This window comes from Eptatretus burgeri, chromosome 17 (assembly GCF_056783735.1).
Source record: "Eptatretus burgeri isolate ZD-2024b chromosome 17, Ebu_testis_v1, whole genome shotgun sequence".
Classification (NCBI taxonomy): Eukaryota; Metazoa; Chordata; class Myxini; order Myxiniformes; family Myxinidae; genus Eptatretus; species Eptatretus burgeri.
In genome coordinates, this window is record NC_140977.1 from 48445308 (window position 1) to 48465041 (window position 19734).

A 19734-nucleotide genomic window follows, 5' to 3' on the forward strand; every position below is an offset into this window, starting at 1 on the left:
CCAACTCACCAAATCATTGGAAATCGGAATGTGCCGAATTACAGACAATTTCTGAAGGGAACAGGGAACAAAGTTGACCTTGTGCAGTTCGTTAGTGAATACATCATGGAAAACTCCAAGGCCACAGTTCCAAACGGCAAATCGATCGTGATTGCGGGAGGATTCCAAAATGGAGAGGAAGTTTGTAGCATCTCTTCTGTTGGTTTGAACAATGTAGAAGACCTATACAGCACACACGAAGAGGCCGATACACGTATGATACTGCATGCGATTAGCCTTTCTTCCCTGTACCAACGGATCATTGTCCGATGTGATGACACGGACGTTCTCGTTCTCCTATTGCATCATATGAACAGAGGATTGTTGGCCAAAGAGACCTTTATGCACGCAGGTCATAGCGGCAAATGCTTCACAAGAGAACGTTTTATACCAATCCACATCATCGGCGACGAACTTGGGGATATGTTCTGCCAGTTTGCCTTCAGCCCATGCCCTCACTGGCTGTGATTCCACCAATGCATTCTTCGGAGTTGGTAAAAAGACTGTCTTCACTACCCTTCAGAAGCAGATTGAATCTGGGGCAGTTGATGGATTGGCCGATCCTGGTGGTCCAGATTGGATTGAAGCAGCGAGAAAGCTTGTCCTTGGCTTACATGGAAATAAGGGACAAAAATGTGCTACACTTAATGAACTACGCTACCTCCTTGCCACCACAAGTGACAAGCAAGCTAGCCAACTGCCCCCAACAGAAGATGCGTTCAAGCAGCATTCCCTCAGAGCTCGATACCAAACAGTGATCTGGTGCAGCAGCCACATCGCGAAACCTGAGTTCGAGAGTCCAGTTGGCAATGGTTGGTACCGCGATACTACAGGACTGCACCCAACCATGTTTACACAAGAATCTGCACCGGCAGAAGTCAGGGACCTGACACATCTCTATTGCAGAGATGGAGCCTGTACAGATGGCACCAAGTGCACATGCCTGATGGCAGGACTGCGCTGTATTGACATATGTGAATGTGACCATGAAGCGTGTCAAACCACCATCCCTAATGATGCAAACTCAGACGCAGACACAGACGATCAGTAAGAAAGTAGACTCGTATATCACTATTCCCCAACTTTGACCGATCTGAACTTTGACACATACAAGTGTCTTCTATCTGGCATTGATGCATTGTTAACCAAGTGTATGAATGTGCTCTGATTCGCATGCATACCAGGGAGATAATAATCTAAAGATGATCGTGTTTGGAGGCATTTGACATTTTGGAGTGTATTGTCTCAATATGATGAAGGGGTTAAATGTGTCAAAAGGGGTTGATAAGGGTTTAAATAGAGGTTAAAATAACAATAGACATCATATAATATGACATTTCTGGTTCTACTAATCTACTGTGGTTCACCTTTGATGAACTGGATTGATTTCAACATTTCGTCGACCGAGAATTAACAGGGTCTATCTGACATTTCATTCAAATTTAGAAGAAGTCCATGTAGAAGGGCAATAGAGGAAACTAAGTAAGATTATTTTATGTAACCTTTATCTGTACCTGTTATGTAGCACACGATATGAAAATAAAATGTTATGAGATAGCGGCAATTCCACTTTGAATTTTTGATTTCATTTTTCTCAAACTTTAAAAAAGTGTAGTTGGACCCTGTTAATTCTCGGTCGACGATTTGTTCTTCAAGATACGTAAAGAGCCGCCTTTGGTCAGAAAAAGTCTTTACTGCCAAATAGGGCCACATCGTCCCTTAAAACCACAATAGCATAAGTGTAAGTGATATATTTTTAATGTCGTATATAGTGCCATCAATACCATATAGGATAACTCTAAGGAAAGTATGACATTTCTTTATATTAGTTATATGGTGTCTTTTATAGTTAATGTGCACAAATTGGCAAAATGTTGTGGAAAAAAGGGGTTAAAGTCTCTTTAAAGGCATGTATACTATTGAATAAACATTTAAACATATTTTATGTGTTGTTCCTCATTCACAAATACCCATGTAGTGAATCATATAACTGATATTCAGTTACAAGAGCAAGTAATATGCATTAATTTGATTATATCAACATTTAACGGTATGTGGCAAACAAGGGGTTAATTCACATGTTTGTACACTTTTAAAATTTATACAACCATGATTTTCTATTAGTAGACATCCATACCTTCCATTTAAAACAAGTTTCGCTTTGTTCTACCACCGGGAGGGGTAGGTCCCCTTTTTAGGCCTCTTTTCAGCCCCGGTCTGCTGCACTACAGATAATTGTCTGAGGAGGTCAGACACAAGATTGTAGCCAAGTATGGACAATCTCAAGGCTACAAGTCCATCTCCAGAGACCTTGATGTTCCTCTATTCACTGTACGCAATGCTATCAGGAAGTTTAGGGCCCATGGTAGATTGCATGCCCATCCATGATCGAAGATTGCAGTGAAGGATTGTTCAAATAGTGGAGAAAACACCTCGACCAACTGCCAAACAGATTCAAGCTGACCTTCAGACACAAGATACAACAGTTTCAACTTGCACCATCCGTTCACAACTCGATGAAAGGGGGTTCTTTGGGAGGAGACCCAGGAGGACCCCACTGCTGAGAGAGAGACATAAGAAAGCCTGACTGGAGTTTGCCAAAACACACCTGAACAAGACAAAATCCTTCTGGGAGAATGTCCTATGGACAGATGAGACCAAATTACAGCTTTTTGGGAAAGCACATCATCTCTATGTTTACAGAAAACAAAATGAAACCTTCAAAGAAATGAACACCTTCCCAACAGTCAAACATTGAGGAAGTTCAGTGATGTTTTGGGGTTGCTGTGCTGCCTCTGGCACTGGGTGCCTTGAATGTGTGCATGGCATCATGAAATCAGGAGATTACCAAGGAGGCATTTTGGAGCACACTGTTCAACCCAGTGTCAGAAAGCTGTGTCTCCGTCGAAGGTGATGGGTCTTGCAGCAGGACAATGACCCCAAACAAACTTCAAAAAGCACTTAGGAATGGTTCAAAAGAAAACGTTGAACTGTTCTGAAGTGGCCAGCAATGAGTCCAGATCTAAATCCCATTGAACACCTGTTGGGAGATCTGAAAAAAGCAGTTGGGAGACGGCATCCTTCAAATCTGGGAGAACTGGAGCAGTTTTCACAACAAGAGTGGGCCAAACTACCAGTGGAGAAGTGCAGGAAGCTCCATCCATGGCTATAGGAAGTTCTTGACTTCAGTTATTTTGTCCAAAGGCTGTGATACCAAATATTTAAGTCTTGGGTGTCAATAATTTTATCATTGCCATTTATTTTAATTTTCTGATTTAAAAGGATATATTAAGTTCTCAATAAAAAACAAAGGTTCTGTAATATTAACAGTGAAATATAGAATTGTGGAGATCAAATACATTCGTCTATTTCAACTTATTTTTTCGAAAAAAATGTTATTTGGAAAAAGTGCAAGTGTGCCAATATTTTCAGCCACAACTGCATACCTTCCTGTTATCCCCGATTAGATGTATCCACCATCAGATGCCTTCAAACAATTACTTGGCCCCTCTATGCAAACCGATACAGACACTCAAGGAAATGAGAGAAACTGTGGGAAGAGGGGTGAGAAGCAGTCATGAGAAAGCGGTCTCCTCCAAGCTCCAATGCACCTTTCACAACCCAGGCTGTGATTGTGGTTTGCCCATTGCTCGGTGGTTCGAGTTCGCCTCCCACGCACTTCCTCGTGGATTCCTTCCTCCGCTTCGTTAGCGCCCCAGTTCTGTGGGTGTGCTGGATGTTCTTGGGCCGAATGCGATTTCATGAGTGGGAAAATAGTTTGATCCTGTGAGATGAGACGTGGGCTCACAACAGGTACAAGATATAGCACGGTATTTCAAAAAGTTGTGGACAGATTAGTTAGAAACTTGGTGGATGAGTTGGGTCGCTGAATTAGATTTTGGTTCAGGTCCAGATGCAGATCCAGCCTATCAGTGGGATACAAAATGGGTACTGTTCAGCGTGGCAGAGGTAAGCGCTCTACCAAGTGCCTTTCTAGTTGTTTACGGGAACATCATCATCATGGAGGATTGAACCACAAGGATTTGTGAGTGTGGCAATGCATACAACCACACGCACACAATGTGCAAAAAAATTGACAGATTTAATGCGATTGGAGAAAAACGAGTCAATATGCGTTGGTGGCCAGGTAGAACAATGGATGAAATCAACAGGATGTTGATTGAGGTATGTTTTCAGCTTTCCTCCTCTGTCTCTGTAATGTTAACCTCATGAACCTGAAATTTTGCTCAAACCTTCAAAGAGAAGTAAGAAAGAGGCAATTTATTACTCTTTGTGGGTGATGTCACAAATTTCTGGATATCAAAAAAGTTCTCACTCCACTTTTGTTTGAGATGTCAGAAAATTACTGTATAATTTTACAGAGATGATAAATCCTGCTTTATTAGCTCTGCCCCTGAATTTGGAGGGACGTTATGTTTTCACCGCAGTCTGTTTGTTTGTTTGTTTGTTTGTTTGCAGGAAATCTGAAAAAGTTGCAGATGGATTCGGATGAAATTTCATGGACAGGTTGTGTGTATGATAAGGACGAACAGGTTAGATTTTGGTGAAGATTTGGATCCGGATCCGGCGACTGTAATTTTTTTCAGTGATTCTTCACCATCGAGAGACGGGGCCAATAACGATCTCAAAAAGTTGTGTACGGATTTGAATGAAACTTTGTGAGCATGTTGGGTGTGTGACGAGGAAGAATTGATTCAATTTTGGTGAAGATCCAGATTCGAGAATTTTTTATGTAATTCCTCCCCATTGAGAGATTGTGCCAAAACGATACATATCATGATATTTCAAAAATGTATTACACCCGATACGTTCTTGTGGATCAGGCATTGCGTGGTGGATGGAGGTATATGCGCTCCACCGAGTGCCCTTCTATTTCTTATTTTATTTGTGGGAAATGAAGGTTTCAGATTATAGAACACAGGAGAAGTCGCTGCAATGAGTCTAAGACTGAATGTTTCATTTAGTTTGCCTTTTTATGGATTGATCTGCAATGGCATATGTATGCTATTTCTCCAATATCTCTGACTTCTCTTTTCTCACCATCCTTCAGAGAAACGGACACCAATCTGCACCAAAAGAAGTCGTACCTTCACAGGGAGTTCATTGCAGCAACAAAACAATATTCAAGACACGAAGTCTGAAGATTGTGAAAAGGAAGACTTGATGATTAACACTTGTGAAAAGATACACGCGTGCACCGTGTGCGATCAATCATTCGGTTGCTTTACAACATACCAGGATCACCTAAGGAGCAATCCTGCAGAGAAGCTGTTCAAGTGCTGCCTATGTTCTAAAACATTCCCTTACATCTCGACGTATCAAAATCACATTAGGACGCACACTGGGGAGAAGCCGTATAAGTGCAGTGTGTGCAATAAACTCTTCGGTCGTAACTCAAACCTTCAGCAACACATGAGGGGGGTTCATACCAGAGAGAAGCCATTTAAGTGTCATTTTTGTAATAAATTGTTCACAAACAATGAAAAATGCCAGGCCCATGTGAGGACACACACTGGAGAAAAGCCATACAAGTGCACTGTCTGCAGCAAATCATTTGTGAAAAGCACAACTCTCAAAGAGCATATGAGAACTCATACCGGGGAGAGACCATATGGTTGCAGTGTGTGCAATAAATCATTCCGTCGCCTCTCAAACCTCCGGGTGCATATGAGGACCCACAGTGGGCCATACAAGTGCACACCGTGCAACAAATCATTCCTTCTGAATTCAACCTGTGAATCACATATGATGACTCATGCAAGGGAGAAGCCACACAAGTGCAGTTTGTGCAATAAATCATTCACTCAGAAAGCAAACTGCCAGAGACACATGAGGATTCATACGGGAGAGAAGCCGTTCAAATGCGGAGTTTGTAATAAATTGTTCCGCCATTACGCCACCTATCAGAATCATATGAGGACTCACACTGGCGAAAAGCCATACAAGTGCAGTTTGTGCAATAAATCATTTATTCATTACTCAAACTGCAAAGTACATATGAGGGTTCATACTGGAGAGAAGAGGTGCAGAAAAATCCATGAAAGTGCTGAAAATAAAAAAACTATGATGAAGTCGACAACAGAAGAAGACTAGAAGGGCACTCGGTGGAGTGCATACCTCCGTCACGTAATTCTGATCCACGAGAACATATCGAGCCCAATACCTATACATTTTTTGAAATATCATGCTACATATCATTTTTGGCCCCATCTCTCATTGGTGAATAATCACTGAAAAAATTATAGTAACCGGATCTGGATCTTCACCAAAATCTAATCAGTTTGTCCTTATCACACCCAACCTCCACCAAATTTCATCCGGATCCGTCTACAAATTTTTGAGATATCCTGCAAACAGACAGACAAACAAACAGACAGAAAGGGGTGAAAACGTAACCTCCTTCACCTTGGATGGTGGTAGAGGGCATACCTCCCCCGTAAAGTGCCACCGAAGGTGAAGGAGGTTATGTTTTCACCCCAATCTGTCTGTCTGTCTGTGTGCAGGATATCTCAAAAAATTGTAGACGGATCCGGATGAAATTTGGTGGGCAGGTTCAGTGTGTGACAACGATGAACTGATTAGATTTTGGTGAAGATCTGGATCTGAGAATTTTAAAAGTGATCCTTAACTATTGAGAGATAGCACTAAATTCCTCTACAGTGCGATATCTCAAAAAGTTGGGGACGGATTCGGATGAAACTTGGTGGACAGGTTGGGTGTGTGACCACGACAAATTGATTTGATTTTAGTGTCCTACCTTCTGTGTTATTATGTAATCTGCGGTCTCTCAACAGCAAGGTTGATTAATTAAGCCTGATCAAAGATCATGAATTGTAACAGTATTGACCTTGCAGCTATTACTGAAACCTGGTGTTCTCCTGATCAGCCTGTGGACTCATTAACTACTCCAGGCTTCAAATTGTTTTCACACCCAAGGACTGAGCAAAGAAGAGAAGGTGTTGCTATCTACCAGTACACCAAGCTTTTACTTCAAGATATAACTCTTAATGTTTCAGTCCCTGAAAATCTCGAGGTGATCTGGGTGAGGGTCTGACTTTAACAGTAGCCGAATACCGGGAATGATTCACACATACGCGTTCAGTAAGCAGCCATGAATGAACGACTTTATTATACATACGCCAAACCAATGCGTCATTAGCCTCTCATTAACATATGTATGAGCTGTACTTCCACAACATCTCCCCCAGCACATAAGCCGGAAAGGCTTCAAAAGCCCATGACCGAGTCATATGCAGAACAAATCCTGGACAAAACGTTGAGTAAGTGGGTTTTTCTCAAGTATCAAACGAGAAATGATGAGCATTATTTTGACCCAGAGCCTCTTTCTTGCTTTCATTAAAGATCTAGTCTTTCAAATGACTTGATGTTTCTTCCAGAGCGAGTTTTCGACTCGACAGATTTCTTAGTGCTTTCGCTTCCAATATCAATTGGCGTTTCATTAACGAGCTCTTTGGGAACGTCTTCTGAATGTGCTAATGCAGAAGGTGAAGAAGATATGGTAGTATCTGGTTTTAGGTGGCATCTGTTCCTTTTAAGAACTTTGTCACCAACGCCTGTACTGTACGAGCGAGACGTTTTTGGTGTAGGGGTAGAATATATAGTACCCAATTGTTCCCAGGTCGATTGATGACCAGTTCTGACTAACTTTGTCACTGACCTGAAGTTCAGGAGAATGTTTGATTGTAGTAGTAAGCATATTTTTTTTCCTTGGCCTTGTCATCATTGCTCTTCACAATATCAGGGTTGATGTTGTTTGCATTTGGTAAAAGATTCTGGGACAAGGTTGGCATAATTGTCTTTAACCTCCGACCCAGCATCAACTCTGCAGGGCGAACACCTGTCGGCTCAATCAGAGTATTACGGTAAGACATCAGCCCTAGATACGGATCAGGTTGTTCGCAGGATCGTTCTCACAATGTGTACATCCTTTTCAGCACATCCATTTGCTTGTGGATACCTTGCGCTTGCAGTCACATGTTCAAAGCCATATTTTCCAGCAAATTCTGCAAACTGCTTGGATGCGAATTGACTTCCGTTATCGGAGATGAGTATGACGAATGCCCCAACGAGCAAAGGTTGACTTCATTTTATGAATGAGCATTTTGCTTGCGAGAGAGGGTAAGTATATAAGCTCGTTGAATCTCGAGTAGTAATCCACCACGACCAGGTCGTGTTTCTTGTCGAACTCGAAGATATCAGCCGCCATCCATTCCCACGGACAGGACGCAAGGGGAGTAGGGATTAATGGTTCTCGCTTTTGAGCAGGCTGGAACTTGATACAAAGATCACATTTACTGACGTAGTCCTTGATGTCCCCACTCATACCAGGCCACCAAATACAATCATTGGCTCGGCGTCGACACTTCGTCTCTCGCTGAAACGTGGTATCTTCCTCATCATGACCAGTCATGACCTCAACTGCCTGTATACGACAACACCTTCGATAAGTGCCCCCATTTTCATGCATCTATATCACTTTGCTTTGGCAGCCGGGCAAGTCTGACTGCCCTGATGTGCAAAACCTCCGCAGTGAGTACGCTTGGTCCTGGGATGAGGTTGAAACGTTTTGTGTGATTTTTTCCTTTTGTCCGCTCGTATCTTCCTTCCACAGGGGTTGAGTGGCCCTCTTTAAGACCCATCTGATCTATAACGAGTTTTCTTTCTCTTGCCATATGAATTGCCATTTTGAGACTGAGATCTGTCCTCGGTTGTAATTGCAGAGTGAGTTTCTTGTCAGCAAATCCCAACACGAGTTGATCCCGGATTTCCTCATTTTTATCATGGAAACCACAGTGCTCAACACCAGTGTACAGGCACCTCACACATTTTTCCACAAATTCATTGGCTTGCTGTGTCATTGACGTGAAAACAGCCCTTTCATGGAATCGCATTACGCTTGGAAACAAAATGGGCATCAAATTTTCTCAACACCATCTACAAGTCATTCTCGTTTTCATCAGGATGGGCACCCTCAACAGCAGGAGTAAAAGTAAAGGTTCTCACAACGTCTCCTGCCTCCGGACCCATCGCATAAATAAGGGGAGTCAACCACTGAATAATTAATGGACTTTGCTATTACCAATAATTCAGTACGATAATAACTCGCATATCATTCACTCATATAATTCTGTGCTTTTGATCAGTTTATTGTACTCATGACTTGCGGTACTTCCTCTTCCGGTGCACTGTTCAATACACCTCCTCTGGCAACGAACTGCATCTGGCTCCTGGTCATTTGTGTGCGTGCTCTACTCGTGATGATAAATTCACCTCGCTCGTTCCCGATCTATCACATGGTGGCAGCGGTATCCGACCTTTAAAACACCCCAACAAGGGAGGAGCATATTTTCGTCGATGTTCTTCGACCCCCTGCGCACCTTGGGCCAACTTCGGGGGGGGGGGGAGGGTGCCATTGCCGACACGTTCTTTGGACGACCTTTCGCCGGCATACGCGCATTCTCCCACAGCATGGTGAACATGTCTGGCATTGAACCACTGAGAATGGACTGGCAGGTGCCAGACCTGCCCTCTGCATTTGCTGCTTTCAAGCAGTGTGTTGAACTTGTACTCAGGGGATCCCTCACGAGGATGAGCCCAGAGGAGCAAATAACATACATTCTCCTGTGGTTTGGACAGCAAAGCCTCCACATATACATTTTGTGGGACCTATCTCACGATAATCGCAAAACACCCAAGATAATATGGGAGAAGTTCACAACACATCACGAGCCGAGGATCAATTTCCGACCCAACCGTTTCCACCTACAGAAGTATAAACACGAGCCTGATGAATCCATCGACAAATTCATGGCTCGATTAAGGCTACAGGCTAAAAAGTGCAGATTCTACACCACTAAAAAGCTGGAAGACCGTATAATTGAACGGTTAATAATTGGCACCAGGCACAAAAAAGTCCAAGAGACACTGCTAGGCAAGGAAGAGATCCTTGCATTGGACAATGCGGTAGGCTTGGATCGAACTGAAGAGGCCACACAGGCCCACCAAGAACAATTTGCTAATGACACTGCAGTTTATGCTATCCAGGAGTCCAACGTTGAAAGGATCTTTGCCGATGTGGTGGGGATTACTGCCGGGGCCGCAGAACCAAGTGCCCAGCTTCGGGATCCACGTGTGATGCATGCGGCAAACGGAGACGCTGGAAAGCCATTTGCAAATCCACCCGGCGATAACGCACACCCAGCAGAACCCGACAGCAATGCAGAGGCCCCCCCCCCCATGGAGATCCAGCATACCAGACCACCGGATGCATTCTGTCATTGGGCAAGCTGCACGCGTTTCAGCCTCCCCTACTCTGGAGGAAGGGTTTCAGACTCTGACATTTGATATTGTGCGGACTGCTTTCGCTGATCTCGTCCCGAGCGAAGAGCGAGATAAAGTCTTCGCCATCGTAGACATTCAAATGGACAACCGTCCCAGCATTCCAGCCACTCTCAGATCCAAGACAGACACAGGTACCCAGGGAAGCGGTTCACCACGGAGAATATTCAGAAGAATGTTCCCAGGCAAGATCAACTCTCACAGTTTTCCCCAGAATGGTGCAACTATCCCCAACAACATTACCCTCCGTGCATATGGGGGATCTAACATACCTTACTTTGGGGTTGTATGTATTCCATGCTCAAACCAAGGAAGAGCAGCTGATGCTGAGTTCTATGGCACAGTCTGATGGCTCAGCCATATTAGGCCGACCACCATCATCTGCCCTCCAGCTTGTAGTGCTCAACTGCACTGTGAAGGACGATGAGAAATCTCAGCACCTCCCAGTCACATCCAAAGACGATCGATGTAAGCTATACCCTGACCGATTCAAAGGGAAGTTACACATCACGACGGACAATACCATACCACCAGCCATACATACACCTCGCCGCTATCCCCTACACGTCCAGGACGAAGTGAAGCTCGACGAGATGGAAAACCTTGGCGTCATCACAAAAACGTTGGAACCTTCCAATTGGGTATCTAGACTAGTCTACACAAGAAAACCCAATGGTCAACTTCGGATATGTCTTGACCTGAAGGATCTCAACAAGGCCATCAAAAGGCCCCACTATCGAACACCAGCACTGGAGGAAATCGCCACAAGTTTCCACAATTCATCAGTATTCTCGAAGTTGGATGTGCGGCATGGATACTGGTCGATTGAGTTTGACGATGAGTCCAGCATGCTCACGTGCTTCAACAGCCTGTTTGCTCATTATCGCTTCCTCAGGCTCCCATTCGGTCTCAACATGAGCCAGGACGCATTCCAACATAAAATGGATGAGATACTGGAGGACTGCTGAGGTGCAGAAGGCATTGCTGATAACATTATTGTGCATTGTTAGACTAACAAGAAACACAACATCAACCTCCACCACCTCATGACCACTGCCCGTGAGCATGGTCTCGTCTTCAACATAGACAAATGTGAAATTAAGAGGCCAAGTGTGAAGTTTTCGGTCTGATCCTTGATGCAAATTTACTTCACGCAGACCCTGGTAGAGTTGAGGCAATTAGTAAATTGAAGGCACCCATTAACGTCACAGAACTCCAACAGTTGCTCGTCATCGCAACCTTCATGGCATCATTCGTACCGCATCTCTCAGAACAAGCTAAACCACTCAGAGAACTAAAACACGGTGCTAGGTTCGAATGAACTCCGTCACACCAACGAACATTCGACGTGATCAAAAAACTGCTCTGTCACCAGGTGATGCTCAGCTACTTTGATACACACAGTCGGACCATGATACAGGTGGATGCATCTATGCAGGGACTTGGCGCCGCTCTATGCCACAACAGCAAGCCGAGAGCATTCACTTTTGAGAACTCTCGGTGATGCTGAAACCAAATATGCCAACATCAAACGCGAGCGACTTGCAGTAGTCTCTGGGTGTGAGAAATTCCACACGTACATCTCTGGGAGTCACTTCGCTGTGGAATCCGACCACAAACCATTGGAGATGATTCACCTCAAGCACCTCTCAGCAGCACCTCAGCGACTTCAACGCCTACTTCTCCGCATTTTACCTTATGACCTGACCATTGTGTACGTCCCTGGAAGGGCATGATGCTGGCCGAAATGCTCTCGCTAACCGTGCGAGAACCATGTCGACACCCTGGACACTGGTGTATCCATCAGTCTTGTCCAGCTTTCTGCCAATAATCTTGCGGAACAACGCCAGTCTATGCACAAGGATGAGGAATTGCAGCGACTGCAACACATTAACGGATGGCCAGGTTAACGTACAGTCGTGGCCAGAAATATTGGCATCCTTGCACTTTAAAAAAAAAAATAATGCACCATTTCTTCCAGAAAATTGTTGAAATTATAAAATCATTTGGTATGCACAAATCTATTTCTTTGGTTTGCAATGGAACAAATTACAAAATCATAGCTTCCGCACAGAAATCCGAAAATGGCCCAGATATTATTATTGGCACCTTTTAAAAGCTGTTAGAAATAATTAGATTTTAAGCAGGTGATTCTCCTTTACTTTGGAATTAAACTCACCTGTGGTGAGTCGCAGGTGCCTGCAATAGAAAAATCACTCATTCAACCAATTTGAATCAAGAAAAGGAGTCATTCTGCTGTTTTGTGTCACTGTGTGTTCTGCAATGAGCATGGAGTGGAGAAAAGAAAGAAAATCAGAGAATTGTCTGAGGAGGTCAGACACAAGATTGTAGCCAAGCATGGACAATCTCAAGGCCACAAGTCCATCTCCAGAGACCTTGATGTTCCTGTGTCCACCATACAATGTTATCAGGAAGTTTAAGGCCCGTGGCATTGCAGTCAACCTCCCTGGACGTGGCTGCAAGAGAAAACTTGATCGAAGATTACAGCGAAGGATTGTTCGAATGGTGGAGAAAGCACCTCGATCAACTGCCAAACAGATTCAAGCTGACCTTCAGACACAAGGAACGACAGTTTCAATTCGCAGCATCCGTCGCCAACTCGATGAAAGGGGGTTCTATGGTCGAAGACCCAGGAGGACCTCGCTGCTGAGAGAAGACAAAAGAAAGCCTGACCGGAGTTTGCCAAAACACCTGAACAAGCCAAAATCTTTCTGGGAGAATGTCCTGTGGACAGATGAGACCAAATTAGAGCTTTTTGGTAAAGCACATCATCACAACATTTACAGAAAACAAAATGAAGCCTTCAAAGAAAAGAACACCTTCCCTACAGTCAAACATGGAGGAGGTTCAGTGATGTTTTGGGGTTGCTGTGCTGCCTCTGGCACTGGGTGCCTTGAATGTGTGCACGGCATCATGAAATCAGGAGATTACCAAGGCATTTTGGAGTGTAATGTTCAACCCAGTGTCAGAAAGCTGGGTCTTTGTCGAAGGTGATCGGACTTACAACAGGACAATGACCCTAAACACACTTCAAAAAAGCACCCAGGAATGCTTCAAGACAAAATGCTGGACTGTTCTGGAGTGGCCAGCAATGAGTTCAGATCTAAATCCCATTGAACACCTGTGGAGAGATCTGAAAACAGCAGTTGAGAGAAGGCACCCTTCAAATCTGGGAGAACTGGAGCAGTTTGCACAAGAAGAGTGGGCCAAACTACCAGTAGAGAGGAGTAGGAAGCTCATTCATGGCTACAGGAAGTGCTTGACTGCAGGTATTTTGTCCAAAGGCTGTGATACCAAATATTAAGTTGAGAGTGTTAATAATTGTCAATGCCATTTCTTTTTATTTTCTGATTTAAAAGGATATACCGTATTAAGTCCTGAGTCAAAAACAAAGCTTCTATCATGTGAACAGTGAAATAAAGAATTGTGCAGACCAAATACTTTTGTCAATTTCAACTTTTTTGTTGAAGAGAAAATTGTGAGTTATTTGAAAGAAAAGCAAGGATGCCAATATTTTTGGCCATGACTGTACCTCTGTACCTCACCAGCTTCGACATGACTGGGCATATAGAGATGAACTCGCCATCGAAGATGGGCTCATTAGGAAAGGTGAACGCATCGTCACACCTCAGACAATGCAGCATGAAATCCTCTCCCACTTGCAGGAAGCTAACCAGGGAGATTTTTTTCTTCTTCCTCTAGTTGTTTTTGTAGTGCTGCAGTCCCTGCCAGCAACACCAGAAATCCCAACAACCTGAGCCACTGTTACAGCATGAGATACTAATCAGACCATGGCAAACTGTCGCAGCTGATCTATTCTTCTTCGACCATGCAGAATACCTGCTCAAATGCGACAACTTCTCAAAATTCCCAATCGTCAAGAGGATTAGCAGTAGTCTGAGTCGCCATGCAATCTGCCAAAAGCTTAGGTCCGTCTTCTCTGAGCACAGCATACCTGACCACATTGTAACTGACAAAGAGCCGCAGTTTGCGTCCAAAACGTTTGCAAACATCGCCGAGAAATGGGGATTTGACCACTTCACCTCCAGCCTCCACTTCCCGTCCTCAAACGGTTTCATTGAACGTCAAGTACAGATGGTGAGCAACATTGTCAAAGCCAAACATGCCGGCGTGGACCCATTCATGGCTCTTCTGATCCTACGCTCCACGCCTATCGACCACTCCGTTCCATCACATCTTGAACGACTAAACCAACGCACTCTCAAGACAAACATCCCGATGCGCATCCCTAACACTGCTGCAGGGAAAGACAATGTCACGTTTTGACTTCAGCAACGCCAATATCAGCAAAAGACGTACTTTGACCAACATGCCGGACCGCAACGATGCAACCTCATTCTAGGTTAGCCTGTCCGTGTCCTGGACAACGGTTACCAGCAACTGTGATGGGCGTATGCCCGGAATATGTAACGAGGAAGAAATGATTCGATTTTGGTGAATATCTAAATCTGGATCCGAAGGTGTTTTGAAGAGATTCTTCACAATTGAGTGACAGGGCTAGAATGCGATGTAGCACGATATCTGAAAAAGTGATGGACGGATTTGGACGAAACTTGTTGGATCAGCTTGTGAGATGACAAGAACAAGCCGATTCGATTTTACGTCAGCTCCCAAATCCAGATCCAGCCCATCGATGGGATAGAAAATGTAAACTAATCAGCCGAGCGGAGGGATGCGCTCCAATGATTGCCATTCCAGTTACAACTTTTGTCCGTCCCATATTAGAATACCGAGCTCCTGTGTGGTTGAGCGGAATTACAAAGCAGCAGTGGAATGTTGAATTTATTCAGAAAAGGACTTGCGATTTTCATTCTACTCTGGTATTCTTTTCATTTCAAGTTGAAGAGAAATAAACCTTTCAATATATTTTTTATTATATTAATACACGAAGCCATATTTTGTGGACGTATCTCCTCCGAAACTGCCGGACGGATTGTCGCCACTTTCGGCATGCGGGTGCTCTGTGGTTTAATGTACAGCAAAGACGATGTGAGATCGCGCCAGACGGACAAGTTTGGGAATTTTTGGTAATTTTCTAATTTTTACATTCATTTGCATGGCGACGTGTGACGGAACCGCTGAGAGGCGTAATGACGTCATGACATCATCGGTCATGCACTGACGTCATTACGTCTGTCGTCGACAGACCGTCACCGCTGAGAGGCGTCATGCCACTCCGAAAAAAACAGCGTCTGCAATATAAAACCCTCTTCTGCACATGCCGACTACCTCAGCAGGTGAATTTGACACAAAAAAATGTAACAAGAATCATTGTATATATCAATAATTTCAACAATCTCTGTGTGTCTGTCTGTGTGTGTGTGTGTCTGCGACCGCTGTTTCCCGACAACCACTGGTCCGATCCAATTGAAACTTGCCAGGTACATTGCTGGGGACCTGAGTTTGTGCCTTTTCAAGGTTTGATATTAATCGGACAAGTGGTTCCCAAGTTATGGCCATTTATTTACCAAACCAATGACAGGACGCGGTGCTGTGATGTCACAATTCGTTTTTCTTTTTCTTTTGCACGAACAGCCACACACGGATGGGCACGCGAGAGCGAAGGAACGGCCTGTGTGGTTGTTGTTTCTGGCACGTGGTTTGAAAGTTTTTGTTTTTTCCTGTACGGCCACGCACGTACGGGCACGCACGAGTATAAAGAAATTCGATAAATCACATTGTGAACACTGGATATCTTGACGTCATAATGAAGTCTAACTTGAGAAACTTCGTGCGGAGCGTGGGTTTGGCGAGTTATTATTATGATTATAACTGCTCTCTGAGTGAGCCATGCCTGACCAGTCCCAACTCTCCACTTCATTTATTTATTTTTTCGATACGAAGTCGAGGCTCGTGGAAGAGCCAACACATTGTGAACAGCTGGCTTGAAGACCTGGAGGGAAGAATGAGACTGAAGAGAATGTAGAAGTTGATTCCTCAGGTGAGAAACTGAAAAACAAATGAGTGGAGGTGACACTCAGTCTGTGGCTCCTGGTCCTGTCACTGTCCATTCCACGGAAAAACCTTCAAACACTCATCTTCAAACACTCATCTTTAAACCCTCATCTTTAAACCCTCATCTTTAAACACTCATCTTCAAACACTCATCTTCAAGCACTCATCTTTAAACCCTCATCTTTAAACACTCATCTTCAAACACTCATCTTCAAACACTCATCTTCAAACACTCATCTTTAAACACTCATCTTCAAACACTCATCTTTAAACACTCATCTTCAAACACTCATCTTTAAACACTCGTCTTTAAACACTCATCTTTAAACCCTCATCTTTAAACACTCATCTTTAAACACTCATCTTCAAACACTCATCTTCAAACACTCGTCTTCAAACACTCGTCTTTAAACACTCATCTTTAAACCCTCATCTTTAAACACTCATCTTTAAACACTCATCTTCAAACACTCATCTTCAAACACTCATCTTCAAACACTCATCTTCAAACACTCATCTTCAAACACTCATCTTTAAACACTCATCTTCAAACACTCATCTTCAAACACTCATCTTTAAACACTCATCTTTAAACACTCATCTTTAAACACTCATCTTCAAACACTCGTCTTTAAACACTCGTCTTTAAACACTCATCTTTAAACCCTCATCTTCAAACACTCATCTTCAAACACTCGTCTTTAAACACTCGTCTTTAAACACTCATCTTTAAACCCTCATCTTTAAACACTCATCTTTAAACACTCATCTTCAAACACTCATCTTCAAACACTCATCTTCAAACACTCATCTTCAAACACTCATCTTCAAACACTCATCTTCAAACACTCATCTTCAAACACTCATCTTTAAACACTCATCTTCAAACACTCATCTTCAAACACTCATCTTTAAACACTCGTCTTTAAACACTCATCTTTAAACCCTCATCTTTAAACACTCATCTTTAAACACTCATCTTCAAACACTCATCTTCAAACACTCATCTTCAAACACTCATCTTTAAACCCTCATCTTTAAACACTCATCTTTAAACACTCATCTTTAAACACTCATCTTCAAACACTCATCTTCAAACACTCATCTTTAAACACTCATCTTCAAACACTCATCTTCAAACACTCATCTTCAAACACTCATCTTTAAACACTCATCTTCAAACACTCATCTTCAAACACTCATCTTTAAACACTCATCTTCAAACACTCATCTTTAAACACTCATCTTTAAACACTCATCTTTAAACACTCATCTTTAAACACTCATCTTTAAACACTCATCTTTAAACACTCATCTTCAAACACTCATCTTTAAACCCTCATCTTTAAACACTCATCTTTAAACACTCATCTTTAAACACTCATCTTCAAACACTCATCTTTAAACACTCATCTTCAAACACTCATCTTTACACACTCATCTTCAAACACTCATCTTTAAACACTCCTCTTTAAACACTCATCTTTAAACACTCATCTTCAAACACTCATCTTTAAACACTCATCTTTAAACACTCATCTTTAAACACTCATCTTTAAACACTCATCTTTAAAAACTCATGCTTAAACACTCATCTTCAAACACTCATCTTCAAACACTCATCTTTAAACACTCATCTACAAACACTCATCTACAAACACTCATCTTTAAACACTCATCTTTAAACACTCATCTTCAAACACTCATCTTTAAACGCTCATCTTTAAACGCTCATCTTCAAACACTCATCTTTAAACACTCATCTTCAAACACTCATCTTTAAACACTCATCTTTAAACACTCATCTTCAAACACTCATCTTTAAACACTCATCTTCAAACACTCATCTTTAAACACTCATCTTTAAACACTCATCTTTAAACACTCATGTTTAAACACTCATGTTTAAACACTCATGTTTAAACACTCATCTTTAAACACTCATCTTCAAACACTCATCTTTAAACACTCATCTTTAAACACTCATCTTTAAACACTCATCTTTAAACACTCATCTTCAAACACTCATCTTCAAACACTCATCTTTAAACACTCATCTTCAAACACTCATCTTCAAACACTCATCTTCAAACACTCATCTTTAAACACTCATCTTCAAACACTCATCTTTAAACACTCATCTTCAAACACTCATCTTTAAACACTCATCTTTAAACACTCATGTTTAAACACTCATCTTCAAACACTCATCTTTAAACACTCATCTACAAACACTCATCTACAAACACTCATCTACAAACACTCATCTTTAAACACTCATCTTCAAACACTCATCTTTAAACACTCATCTTTAAACACTCATCTTTAAACCCTCATCTTTAAACACTCATCTTTAAACACTCATCTTCAAACACTCATCTTCAAACACTCATCCTTAAACACTCATCTTTAAACACTCATCTTTAAACACTCATCTTCAAACACTCATCTTCAAACACTCATCTTCATACACTCATCTTTAAACACTCATCTTCAAACACTCATCTTCAAACACTCATCCTTAAACACTCATCTTTAAACACTCATCTTCAAACACTCATCTTTAAACACTCATCTTTAAACATTCATCTTTAAACACTCATCTTTAAACACTCATCTTTAAACACTCATCTTTAAACACTCATCTTCAAACACTCATCTTTAAACACTCATCTTCCAACACTCATGTTTAAACACTCATCTTCAAACACTCATCTTTAAACACTCATCTTTAAACACTCATCTTCGAACACTCATCTTTAAACACTCATCTTTAAACACTCATCTTCAAACACTCATCTTCAAACACTCATCTTTAAACACTCATCTTTAAACACTCATCTTTAAACACTCATCTTCAAACACATCTTTAAACACTCATCTTTAAACACTCATCTTTAAACACTCATCTTTTAACACTCATCTTTAAACACTCATGTTTAAACACTCATGTTTAAACACTCATCTTCAAACACTCATCTTTAAACACTCATCTTTAAACACTCATCTTTAAACACTCATCTTCAAACACTCATCTTCAAACACTCATCTTTAAACACTCATCTTTAAACACTCATCTTTAAACACTCATCTTTAAACACTCATCTTCAAACACTCATTTTTAAACACTCATCTTTAAACACTCATGTTTAAACACTGATCTTCAAACACTCATCTTTAAACACTCATCTTTAAACACTCATCTTTAAACACTCATCTTCAAACACTCATCTTTAAACACTCATCTTCAAACACTCATCTTTATACACTCATCTTTAAACACTCATCTTTAAACACTCATGTTTAAACACTCATCTT

At 42.1% G+C, this 19734-nt stretch overlaps 1 protein-coding gene across 27 annotated transcripts in view; it reads left to right on the plus strand.

Annotated features, from left to right (window-relative positions):
* The window catches only part of LOC147010026 (uncharacterized), a 147880-nt gene that overhangs the window by 18885 nt on the left and 109261 nt on the right, over window positions 1-19734 (plus strand). For 3 of the 27 annotated variants that reach the window (XR_015052660.1, XR_015052658.1, XR_015052661.1), the window contains one exon: window positions 5111-14049. The exons of 22 other annotated variants lie outside the window; for them this stretch is intronic. The gene's annotated coding sequence lies outside the window, so the exon portion shown is untranslated. Of the gene's footprint in view, window positions 1-4518; window positions 4593-5110; window positions 14050-19734 lie in introns of those variants that run through there. 2 more of the 27 variants (XR_015052659.1, XR_015052662.1) reach the window with 2 other exon arrangements.